Source organism: Suricata suricatta, chromosome 1 (genome assembly GCF_006229205.1).
Source record: "Suricata suricatta isolate VVHF042 chromosome 1, meerkat_22Aug2017_6uvM2_HiC, whole genome shotgun sequence".
NCBI classification, from domain to species: Eukaryota; Metazoa; Chordata; class Mammalia; order Carnivora; family Herpestidae; genus Suricata; species Suricata suricatta.
Genome location: NC_043700.1, coordinates 156,736,135 through 156,749,673, shown reverse-complemented (window position 1 = coordinate 156,749,673; position 13,539 = coordinate 156,736,135). Strand labels below are relative to the sequence as shown.

At 37.2% G+C, this 13,539-nt stretch overlaps 1 protein-coding gene across 4 annotated transcripts in view; it reads right to left on the bottom strand.

Moving 5' to 3' along the window:
• The window catches only part of LOC115298013 (cytochrome c oxidase subunit 7B2, mitochondrial), a 137,475-nt gene that overhangs the window by 78,511 nt on the left and 45,425 nt on the right, over positions 1-13,539 (bottom strand). For all 4 annotated transcript variants that reach the window (XR_003911572.1, XM_029946329.1, XM_029946338.1 and 1 more), the window contains exon 2: positions 10,636-10,691. The gene's annotated coding sequence lies outside the window, so the exon portion shown is untranslated. The remainder of the gene's footprint in view (positions 1-10,635; positions 10,692-13,539) is intronic.

Genomic DNA, 13,539 nt, shown 5'->3' with positions numbered 1-13,539 from the left:
AAGTTAGATAAAACACACAATACTACTGTATATGTGTATACAACTTTAACTCAATGTCTAGCACAGAACAAGTACTCAGTACTGCATAGTGATATATAGAGAACATAAACTATAGATAAAACTCTGTTTAGATCTATATTAACTTAAAAAAGTAGTATGCAGAATCAGGATAAAGCTTTAAACACTTTAGACTATGTCAATCTCTTAAACCCTCTTTTACTTTTTTTTTTTTTTAAGAGAGAAGGAGTGAGCAGAGAAGGGGCAGAGAGAGCAAGAAAGAGAGTGAGACAATGAATTCTAAGCAGGCTCTATTCTCAGCATGGAGCCCAAAATGGGGGTCAATCCCATGATCCTGGGATCATGACCTGAGCCAAAATCAAGAGTCGGATGCTCAACTGACTGAGCCACCCAAGTGCCCTTTTTTACATTCTTTGTCCAGACTAATGGCTACTATAAGTGTCAATCTCTTCATTACAAATTCAACTACTGAAAAATATTTCTAATAACTAAGACTTGAGGGGCGCGTGAGTGGCTCAGTTGGTTAAACATCTGACTTCTGTGCTAAGGTCATGATCTCACTCTTGTTGGGTTCGAGCCCCATGTCAAGCTCTGTGCTGAATGTTTGCTCAGAGCCTGGAGTCTGCTTCAGATTCTGTGTCTCCTTCTCTCTCTGACCCTCCTCCCCCATGCTCTCATGCGATCTCTCAAAAAAAAAAAAAATGTAAAAAAAATTTTAAAAAAACAACTAAGACTTGAAACAGCCTTTTCCCCCACTAAAATCATAACTGGAAACTTTAGATATCTAGAATGTCCTACATTCCATTAGCACATAGCAAATCACACCCACAAAAGCCATTTACAAACAAATGTGTATCCTTCCTTCATCTTTATCTCTCTCTATACTACAGAAATAGAAATCTGCTTCACAGTAGAAGTTTCCGAATGCAAAGAAAGATGTGGTTATCACTGTATCAGAGGAGAGAAGATAAGGACAACATTGGTTGAAGAAAATTTTCAACAACAGAGTCACAAAAAAACATTCAGAGGACTTTTATCAAAGAGCCAATTAAATTAGAATACTGTTATCTAGGCATTCTATCTAACCAAGTTTTTCTATATGCAGTTTAGGTATAGAAAATATCTGCACAGTATTTTCCAAGCATTCTATTTCCTAAGATTTTATCTTTTCAGTAATGCCCATTATTGCTTATTTAGTTACCATTCTTTTTTTTTATGTCTTTATTTTATTTTGAAAGACAGAGAGTAAATGGGGGATGGGCAGAGAGAGAAAGAGACAGAATCTGAAGCAGGCTTAAGGCTCTGAGCCGTCAGCACAGAGCCCAACGTGGGGCTCAAACCCACGGACTGTGAGATCATAACCTGAGCCGAAGGAGGCCGCTTAACCAACTGAGCCACCCAGGCGCCCCATTTACGCCCATTTAGTTACCATTCTTTATTGATACTTGAAGGTGCTGGGAGTTTAGTATCAGTAGCCAACCTTAATTAGTTAGGAAAAAACCTAAAATTTTGCAAATTGTTCCTGGCTTCAATTAATACTGTATTAATCTTCTCAGGCTTCTATAACAAAATACCATAGACTGGGCAGCTTAAACAACAGAAATTTACTTCTCACATAGAGACTGGAAGTCCAAGATCCAACTGCGGGCAAATTTGGCTCCTGATAACAGCTCTCTTTCTGGCTTGCAGGGTGTCCAAACGCCTTGTGTTCTCACAGAGAGTTCTGGTCTCTTCCTCTCCTTATACTAATTATACTTAAACAATTCTTATACTTCTTAAATATTTATTTTGAGAGGGAGGGAGACAGAGTGCACATGTGCACAAGAGAGAGAGAGAAAGAGAGCAAGCGAGCACATGCAGGCAGGGGAGGGACAGAGAGAGGGAAAGAGAACCCCAGGCAGGCTCCATACTGTCAGCTCAGAGACTGATGTGAGGCCAGATCTCAGAAACCATGAGATCATGACCTGAGCCTGAAATCAACAGTCTGACTCAACCAACTGAGCCACCCAGGCATGCTAACAATGCTTATACTTCTGATGCTAATCCCATTATGAAGGTTCCACTCACATGGCCTCATCTCAACTTCACCTCCCAAAAGCTCCATCTTCTAATACTTTCACATTTGAAGTTGAGGTTGCAACAACTGAATTGGGGGAATACAGTCAGTCCATAGCACATATTTTGCCACTGTGTTTCATTTCAAGTCAACACAGAACCTTAAACATACTTCTGAAGCATCATCTCATTACATAAAGTGTCACTCTGTGTAATTTTCTTGAATATTTTAGAATGTCCACATAAACTAGTGTGCATCAGACTCATGTTGGGGAGCCTGTGCAACATAAAAATAAGATCCAACTCAAACATGCAAGTGCAGATACAAATTAATGAAACAATTAGCCTATTTTTTATAGATGAAAAAAAATTTCTTCCTGTATTGATAATCTAAGGAAGATACAGGAAAGTTATTTCTTAAAGTCCTTAAATCCAACTCCTTTGTAAATTCATAACTAATTCTTTTTTTTAATGTTTCATTTATTTTTGAGAGTGAGAGAGACAGCATGAGCAAGGGAGGGTCAGAGAGAGAGGGAGATACAGAATTGGAAGTAGGCTCCAGGCTCTGAGCTAGCTGTCAGCACAGAGGCCAGTGTGGGGCTTAAACCCACGAACCATTACATAATGACTTGAGCTGAAGTCAGATGCTTAACTGACTGAGCCACCCAGGTGCCCCCATAACTAATTCTTGATTATTATATTCCTCTGATCTCTTGTGGAAATGCAATGCAATCTTCAAGTCATATTCATCAACTATTAATGGCCCACTATAATCATACATTTGTTTATAAAAATCAGGAATATATGATTTTGAAACAGGATTCATCATTAGGATGAGATGAGGCTCTTAGAAAAGTAATGACAATTAAATATCCACTAAGGGATTTTTGTAACATCCTGCTTTTGTGTTCTTATACTGTCTTATGCTGTTTGTTGCCACAATTTAGAAACACCAAAGAGCAAGGTAGGATTTAAAGAAGGACGATAATAATAATGAACTACAGAACAGATATATAAATGAAGAAAGATAGAAAAAGTCAGAACTATTATATTTCAAAAGACTGAGGCCGAAAACCTGAAGAAACTGTAAACAAAGAAGACATGGAGAAGATGAGCATGAATATTTTCTGAATCCTAGATGCCTAGAACATAAATCTAGGAAACAGTACATTCTTTGAAAATATACCACTGTGGGGTGCCTGGGTGGCTCACTTAGTTAAGCATCTGACTTCGGCTCAGGTCATGATCTCACGGTTCGTGGGTTCGAGCCCTGCATCGGGCTCTGTGCTGACAGCCGAGAGCCTGGAACCTGTCTTCAGATACTGTGACTCCTTCTCTCTCTGACCCTCCCCTGCTCGTGCTGTCTCTCTCTCTCTCTCTCTCTCTCTCTCAAAAATAAATAAAAACATTCAAATGAAATAATAAAAAAAGAAAATATACCACTGTGTTTCTGAAATGAAGCAAACAAGCCTGTCAACCATAAGCAAAATAGTTTCAAGAAAAATTTAGGTGAATTTACATGTTCTAGATAAGCATCAAATTTTGAAGGAGTATTAAAAGATGTTTAGGTTACATCCCTATTCTATGGCATTTGAAATCATGCCAAATAATTATGCTGCCTCAAACATGCAAGTGCAGATACAAATTAATGAAACAATTAGCCTATTTTTTATAGATGAAAAAAAATTTCTTCCTGTATTGGTAATCTAAGGAAGATACAGGAAAGTTATTTCTTACAGTCCTCAAATCCAACTCCTTTGTAAATTCATAACTATTTCTTTTTTTAATGTTTCATTTATTTTTGAGAAAGTAAAAATAACAACAAAAAATCATGAATAAATTAGTTATATGTCTTACATTGACAATAATTTAGAACATCTGTAATATTTTAGGTGATCTAATGTATTTCAGATATAAGATATATAAAATGTACATATATATGTATATACATGCATATATATATGATTTTTTTTTCCAGAAAACCACTGTCAAATCTCATTAGCTGAGGGAGTTCTTATTCCTCATTAGATGAAGAGTACAGAGGGAGTATGGTCACAGAAGCCAAAATACTTGTTATCTATGCTAGCTGTTCTTTGTTATTTCAGGAAGACTGGACTGTCACTGTAAAGTATTTAATTCTCTATCACACCCTGTGGTCATGCGTCAAAACACAATGTGGTCCATTAATCCTGAGTAGAGTAAAAGTATGGAGTATTTTGTGATGGCACAAACATGTCTAGATGCGTTTTTGGTATTTATAGCTTCTCTCAAGTGTGTGGGAGGCTGGAGAGGGTCAGTCCTTATTATTTAAACCTGAATCATTGGCAGGTTTCCTCTCATTCATCTTCTGGGAAAATCCTGCATGTCACAGTTAGAAGAAATGATAATGTACTCAAATTTCTTTCTGTAGCTTATCCTAAGACATGAGAATTCTAAATGGCATTTGGCTCAATCCCAGACATTTTATTCCACACTGATTTTGCCTTTCCTGGAGCTTTTTTTTTTTTTTCATTTTGAAATCTGCACCCAAAAAATTACCTCAAGATCAAACCCTGAAATCAATGCCAATGTCCCTGGACTTTCTTTTTTGAGTCAGGTTCTTGAGCACTTACCGCTTTTCAAAACATCTACTGATTATAATTTTTTGCTTTATTTTAAGACCATTTTCTCATTTTAACTCCTTTGAATCTCTGTCATTTTATAAATAGTGCCCTTATTATGGTCTGCTTCTGGCTTTCCTCACAGAATTTGCCCAGAGTCCTGGAGTAGAACAGACTATTTTTGTGCTCTCTTGAGGAGGCCTGTTCCCTAGCCCTCCCTTATTGTGAGTTTGTTCCAGGCTGTCGGCTGTCTGATGTTTTGATGTCTCTCTCCATTAACTAACTCTTGCCTTTCAACCAGTGAGCTTCAGTTTCTTGTTTACTGCCTTCCTTGTTACAGCTCTTGGCTTACTGCTTCAGTCTGTGTGTCAATAGAATCCTTGGCAGCTTCCTGTGTCATTTCTTGCCTCTCCTTCTCCACAGACTGCTTTTCACCAATTTGATTTTCCAAAGATAGCCTGTCAGCAGTTCATGTGGATTCTGTCTGTGGAATCTTAGACTGTGTTCATTTCAATTATTAGCATGAGGCAGCAAGGCCAACCCATAATAAGTGACCACCTATACTGTGTCACTGAAAAAGCACAAGATTAAGTCCTGTCCAGGGTGCCTAAAATCCCTGATGACAGATTCATTTCTCCAATTTCCAAAACTTTAATATTCTCAGGAGAGCTTAAGCAAATTTCAAATGCTCTTTTCTGTCTACCCTTAGGATTTTCTATATAAACTACTGTGGCACTTACCATGTTATAGAGTCTATCTTATACTATATTATATATTGTAATTAATTTTGCTTCTGTGCCCCAATAAGACTGTAGGCCATCTGCATAGGAATGAGATTCCAATCCTTGTATCTTAGTATCTCAGACAGCACATGGTTACAGGTTTAAACACACAGTTGTGGAGCTGACAAACATGAAATATAGGTGGAAAAGTGAGGAAATGCCAATGTACTTACTTTTTTTTTCTTTTAGTAAACGTTATACTCAATGTGAAGCTTGAACTCACAACCAGGAGATGAAGAGTCACATGTTCTACTGACTGAGCCAGCCAGGTGTCGCTAGAGGCTCTAATGCATTTATTTTAACTGTAATACTAATAAGTATCAGAGAACTGAGTCAGTTGCTGCAACAGAAAATCTAAAGAACAGTGGCTAACACAGCATGGTGAATTTTCCTCATGCAATGAGAATTCCATAAGAAGCACATTACTGGTATAGATTTGAAGTTCAAGGATGTCACATCTAAAATATGAGTAATACTCCTGGTCTTTTAAGGTTACAAAGTGACTGCTCTACTTCCCGTCATCATGTGTACCTTCCATGAATAAGGAAGAATGGGCCAGATGGAAGACAAAGCAACACCTGAATCAAGAAAGCAAAACCTTTCCAGATTATTTAATCAGATTTTTGGTTATATTTCACCAGACAGAATTATAGGAGATTGTTTCTTGAAACACCAAGAAGGATGAGACGATGAGGTACTTGTATTGTTTTCTGATGCTGGGAGCCATTTCTGAAGTAAGGCAGGTTTGCAAGGCCTCCTACCGCCAGACGGCGACCATCGTCTAGACCCACTCAACCCCCACTCAATTTTTACTTGAGTACCGACCACCAAGGCACCTGGCTGAGTGGTAACAGACCGTGTGAAGGAACTTATAGAAGTCTCTTCTTCTGTGATTATGGGAGCAAATATTACATTTCTCAAGAAACCTGTTTTTCTTCCCCTCAGGAAAACAAGCTATTGGCCCCTGCTTACAAAAGAACTAACTCTTGCCTTTGCTATGCTAAAAACATTGCCTTGTATTCGAATGCTAAAGATACCTTCCTTCCCCATGTGACAAGCATCTAGTCACCTACATCAATCAATCACTATTGATAAAGATTATGCATGAGTCTTCTACCAATCTATGTTCTGGGAAATTTTTACATACCAAAGAATTTGTCATCAGAAATCATTGTCTAAGGCAATTGCCACTCCTATTTTGTACCCATATATTTTTTCAATAAATAAATCTGACTCTCTGGTCAGTGCAGAGATGCCTGCCTGGTGAGCACAAAGAAGCCAAGGCTCTCTCACTCCCTTTTGCGGACACTGTCCATCCTTCAGGGAGCCCTGGACCTGCTGGAGCTGGACTCTGGCATTCTTCTTTTATTTCCTGAAATATTGGAACCTCATAAGTAGTGGTGAGAGGAGAATAAATATTGAGTAAGTCACAGGAAATCTCTGTCAGATGGGTATTGATGAGCATATGCGTGCTAAGAGAAGTCAATGTAAATAAAAAGGACAGCATATGAAATCAACTGATGACTGCTTCACCATCCTGCCCAGTAGTGGCTGACAGGAGTCACGCATTTTGATTTATAAGTCCTACACCTACTGAGGCATAAGTTTCATCAGAATCCTAACAAAATGTCTTTCTAGTTTTCATTCAACTCTTCATGGGCTTCATAAATAAAGTTTTCCGGAGTGTTTTCTATATATCTGGCACTGTGGTACATTGAGTAAAATAACTTAATAATTGTCTTCAAGCTACCAACTTTAATTAAAACGAACTTTTCAATATCAGTAGTGAGCACAGGGTCACACAGTGGTCCACTGAAGACGTACTTAACTCAAAATGGGTATGTGCTTGTGAAGTGGGAGTTTAGTCAGAGAAGAACTGCTACAGAAAGATAAAGTGAAGTTCACCAAATGACATGCAGAAGGGAGTTATTAGCGTAGAGTGCATAAGGGCACAGGACAGCAAGACAAGTAACAAGTATTCTGGGATTTACAATTTCTAAGAGGTACAAAGCACAGAAATCAAAGGGCAAAGGCAATGGTGGTGAGAGAAATTAGAAGAGAGATAAGCAAGAAGCAATGGGTCTTTTTATACAACAAGACACTAAACCATTTTAAGCTGATATTAGTTTCATGCTTTAGGAAACTTATCCTGGTCCTACTGAAGACCATTTACTGGATACAGATAACACTGGAAAGAGAGGATTCAGTTAAAGGACTATTCTAATTGTTCAAATGAAAAATATGAAGGCCCATCTCAAAACAATGCCAGAGGAATTGGGGAAAAAAGGAATCGGGGAAAAAAAAGGATACTGCCTCTAAAGATGTTAAACAAGTCAAAGTTAAAAAACACATTCACCAAATGCTATGTGTACATGTGTGCATGGCAAGGGGTGGAAGGCAGGCGGGAAAAACAAGTATAGAGGTAGGAGAGAAATGAGGGTAGAAAAATAAGACAATTTCCATTTCTTCACTCATTCACTAATTCAATAACGATGATTGAGCCAATTTTCCTAAAGATAGCATATGTTTGCAGTCAGACATAATAATATATACACCTGTTCATATTAATGTCTATATATGTGACAAAAGCACAACTTGAGGCAACCTCACCAAGTGAACAGTCATTCAGTCACTGAGAAACCTAACAATGTGCGTTTGAATCATGGATGAACAGCCTACTTCCTAAAGTAAATCTCAAAGGCCAGGGGAATAATATAAGACACCAGGTATTATTAAGCAAAACAGAAGCCTGATCAATACCATATTTCCACAGTGAGTTACTTAGGAGCCTTCAAAAAAACTTACTAAAGAAATGAGAAACTTATTAAACTGGCCTCTGTAGCAATTAAAAATAAAATCTGTTATCTAACACATCAGGTAAAAATTATTAAACCATAAGGAAAATGATGCAGGCTTCATGAAGCCAATCCATACCTAAATAGAACAGCAAGACACACAGGAAGAGATTACAGTCCCAGGTCCTGAGAAAATCAACACAAGTGGGGAGTTGGAAGCATGCAACAGTTTCTAAAATTAGCATTCTATTATCATGCCTTTATATCATGCATACAGGTGCCTTAAGGTTCACTAACCCAATAGGCCTTGTCACTGCTGTTACCAGCTCAACCATGCTATTAACAGGGAATCTCTTAATGCACTCTCTGGTTTCAAAGAAAATATATAGATGAATGAATAATGCCCAAAGTAATTCTGGCTTCCAGACAAAAAGAGCATCCATATTAAAGAATCTATCTCTTCTTTTTCAAAAGATTGGTCTCCTCTATGTTTGTGCATCGGGAGACTATTTGACCTTACAGACAATGAAATCAACAAATTAGCAGAAATGAGTATGATTAAAACAAGTGCATAGCATAATGACTGAAGCTCACTTTGAAGTCAAAAAATTCTGGATTAGAATTTCCTAGCCTCTCTAAGTTTCATTAATAATATAGAAATAATAGCACCTAGTTCACAGAATTACTGTAAGAAATAAATGCTTATGAGGTATCCAGTCCCAAATCTGGCATAAATAAGTTTTAAATAGATATTAATACAAAAGATGGATTAACGACATCTTGTGAAGTAGTGATTTGCATTTTCCTTTTACAGGAGGTGAGACTGAGGCTCTGAGAGGGTCAGTGACTTGTCCAAGGTCACAATGCTAGTAATACATATCGGAACCAGGATTCATGTACAGATCAACTGTGGTAGATAGCAGATTGCTCTGCCTTTTTTTATTCTACATTTTAGAAGACATCCTTTCAAAAAGCCAGGACTTAATACAAATATGGTCCTGAGCTTATGGCTTCAGAATTAAGTGAAAGAGGAACGTACAGAAGAAAATAAAAGCAAAAAGCTTGTACGGCAGTCCTGTACATGATCAAGTTTAGAACACAGAACCGGAGAGAAATGGTTAAAACAATCAAGATAATTTAGTCTGAAGAAGAGAAAATAGGAGGAAATATAATTGCAACTATAAAATTTACAGAAATGTAATTTAAAATATTATGCACACTTTAAGTTTGCAAGGATGGTTTAATTATTTCCAAAAGACTAAAAGTTAAATGTAACAAAAAAAGAGTTTTTTGTTGTCAATTTTGAATAAGAGTTTGTGGGGATAGGAGTGATTTCAAGGCATAGATGAGAGCTCTATTTATGATTCATGGATGAATTACTATGTTTATATTTGCAAGTTATGTAGCTATTGGTGAGCTGCTGGGTTTTAAGGAAATATTAAACCCTGAATTATTTTTCACATGATGTACATTTCAAAAACAAAATGTAATATCTGAAATTTCATGTTTAATTATTAAAATACCCATAAGTTTACCAAAAAGAAACTGCTCATAACAATTTTCCACTTAACAAAGTTATTACCAGCAAAGAATTTTATTAGTATGTAAAAATTTATCTGTATATATAATTTCACACTTACTAAATGATATATTATTTGCTATCATCTTGAGATGAAGTTTAGGGACTAGATATTTCCAAATTCTACTTTCAAACTGACCACTGACTCCAGATATAACCATATTAGGGAAAGAAAAAAATCAAATGCATATTTCTAGATAGTTACACCCCATACTGATCAAATCAACTTACTATAAAAAAAAGGACCAGCAACATATAATAGCAAACAGATAATAAATTTCTCATGAATCCATAATTACAGAACCTCACCAGGGGGCGCTCTTAACACTGAAATGTTTAAATGACATATTTTAAAACACATGGTGGTCTCAGTTGGCCAAAATGAGATTTTTTTCTAGGCATGCAGTACTTGCAACAAGTGCTTATCTCTTGAAAATGTTTGCTGGCAACACACACATTTTCTTTTACAACCAAAATGTTTGTGTTGCTAAGACTATCAAGTTAGTCTACCAAGGAAAACATTTTCTGCTGATAGGAAACATCTTATTTTGGAAACATTTGTCTATTTTACTGGCATCTGTCTCTTACTCTTTCTGTGGTTATGCAGTTCTCAATAGTCAACAAACTGCTTAAGAGTTAATAAAACTTTAGAAATGGTTTCACTGCCCATTTTATTTTTTACAAAATTTCCAACTAAATCTTCGGTTTCCCCCTTCCCATCATGAAAAAACAGGTCACCTAAAATTGACACACATAGCAAAATTCTAATCTGGGCAGTATGGGCATTTTCCATGCTTTTTCATTACCTGGTAAGAACGCTGAAGCCCAGGAGCTCTTCTCAGGAAGTTCAAGATTCAGACTCCTGAAAATATAATTAGAAAATCAGTGTGAGGCTTCGAGAAAATAGAAAAAGGCAAAAGATAAGTTTGGGCTATATTACCCAGAGAAAATCACCATTTACTACTCCATCAATAGTAAACATTTTTATACAAATGGCATCTATTTAAATAAGCTTTAAGAAACAGCTTAAAGTTGAATTGAAAGGATCACAAAGTTTGTGAAGGAAAGAGACATAGCTCCCCCCCAGTCTTCCTATGGTAGTCGAGAGAGGGTTATAGATATTCTCAATCCATGTAGTTGAGATCACCCCCTTTTTCTGCCAGCTGCGTCCATGACTCTACCTGTGCCTCAACTGGAGGAGTTCTGGTCAAAGTTAACCAAGTATGGAGAGCAGGTTGTTGCCTCAAATGTGAATTCAGGGAAACATGAATGGACCCATCTACTGTTTTCGCCCTAAATGAAATTCATCAGGATACTAATATTTCAAATCCTGTTGACAAGAAAAAATTTTTCATTCTAGAACAAAAGTAAGGGTTTAAAGTAAAAATACATCTGAAGAAAAAAGATACATTTATTTATTACTTTGGTTCAAAGTATATGTGAATGATAGAAAGTCCTACCTACCCAGAAGTAGACTTTAATATAATTTTTGAGTATATGGAGGGTATGGAAGAAAAAAAGAACATAGGATTGGGGTGCCTGGGGGACTCAGTAGGTTAAACGTCGACTTCAGCTCAAGTCATAATCTCATAGTTCATGGGTTTGAGCCCCATTTCAAGCTCTCTGCTGTCAGTACAAAACCCACTTCTGATCCTCTGTCCCCATCTCTCTCTGCCCCTTCCCTCCCTTGAAAATAAACAAATGTTAGAAGATTTAAAAAAAAAAAAAAAAACCAGAATACAGGATGAAAAGAGATCAGGCTACTACGGAGGAGAAAACCCTGCAGGAAGAAGTGTGTTTGGAATTGGGTGACTACTTTTACCTACATTATTCCCTCTTTATCTTTGGAGTGAAAGAAACAATAACAAATTGACCAAGGCAAAAGGAAGCCTTATTTGGTAAGAGGGAACATCTGACATGAACCACTCAGGCATACGGTGAAGCCACGAGTTTCCATCAATAGCAAAGTTAGAATGCAGTGGTGTTTGGGGTTCCACATGGTCCATCCTGTTAGAAGTAAGCCTTTAGTTACTAGAAAATGAAGAGTTTACTCCCCACTTAGAACTGGAATGGTTGCCAGAGAGCCCCCAAGTGACCTATAATTTAAATAAGGTTCTAGTGCCACCTGAAGATAAGGATATCAACCAAAAAATAACAAATTTGTAAAATGGTTTGATGAAATGGATGGTAGGTATGAAAACAGAAACAAGTAAGTCACAAAGCTTATTTTATCTAAGCAAATGAAAGGACAGAGTTGCCATTTAATGGGACTGGGAAACAATAAGAAAAGCAGGTTACTAAAGGAAATAATTACTTTGACTTTGGATATGTGAATTGTATACGTCTGTCAGGCAAACAAGGAGCAATATAAAGTAAGCAGTTAGCCAAATCAGTGTAGAGTTTAGAGAAGGAGATCACGCTATAAACTGGAGGTTTCCCACTCACTGATAATATCTAAAGCCATGATATATAAAAGGAAGTGAGTGCAGACAAAGAAGAGAGAGGACAGAGATAAAAACTAGCCTGGAGTTGGTAGACTCAAGTGGCTCCATCATCCGTGCCTCTTGGGGTTCATGCCCTTGCATAATTTTCATCCTTTGGAATGTGGACAGGAACTTTAACTTGCTTCTAACTTAATTGAGTTACTACAACATTTAGAGGTGAGGGAAATATGAAAGAGCCAGGAAAAAAGACCAAATAAAAAAGGCCAGTGAGGTAGGAGGAAAGTGAACAGAAAAGCATTTCTTCAAGACGCTTATCACGAGATTTCTCAGAAAAACCTGAGACAAAGAGCCAAGGGGACAGGTGAGTCTGCTGTCCTGCTGGAGGCTCACAGAGAATCGCCATTGAAAGGGACACAAGGAGTCATGCTACCTCCATTCTATCCTCTTTCTAAGGAGAAAATGGTAAAATGCACTTCTAAATAAATGAAATTCAATCTTAACAGGCTCCCCAGAAGACCCAATTAGTGCCAGAGCTGTGCTACTTCACTCTTTGTAAGGCTCTGAAAGTTGATATTTCAAAACTGGCTAACACTTAATACCAATCAAAGTCAGCTTATTTTAATTACTAAGTAGCTCATATAACCTATTTTTAAACTTTGCATTGTGATTAGACATGCTTAGATTGGTTTGTAATTTATTTTTTTAATCAATACAACCAAATCTAATGAGCAGTATTATGTGCAAGGCCCTGAATTAACAGCTACAGCTCAGTGAAAGGAGCTGCCCTGCTGCATTTGTACAAGTGTCATTTGTACGCACATGCCTACTGCGTACGGGGCACTGGCACACGGTATCATTGGTACGCACATGCCTACTGCATACAGGGCACTGGCACACGGTATCATAGGTATGCACATGCCTACTGTGTATGGAGCACTGGCACACAATCAAAAGCTATGTTGTGTGCCCTAATATGATTAGCTTTCAGCTTTTATCTAGATTTATCTATAGCTAGCATTCCATTTTTCTACAACATTTTGAAAGCAATTTCTTCTCTATTTATTAATTCAATGAAGATGTACTGAGCACTTACTAAGGTACACAGAGGGGCAAACTGGGTTGAAGAGTATTCACAATTCCTGTTCTGTAAGAATGTTACTATGCAAAATGTGTCCCTTTTATGTCCTCAATATACCTTTCTTATGTATATGTGTATCTATCTACATTTACCCTACCTTTTATTTGCCTATATACACCCTGCCTATG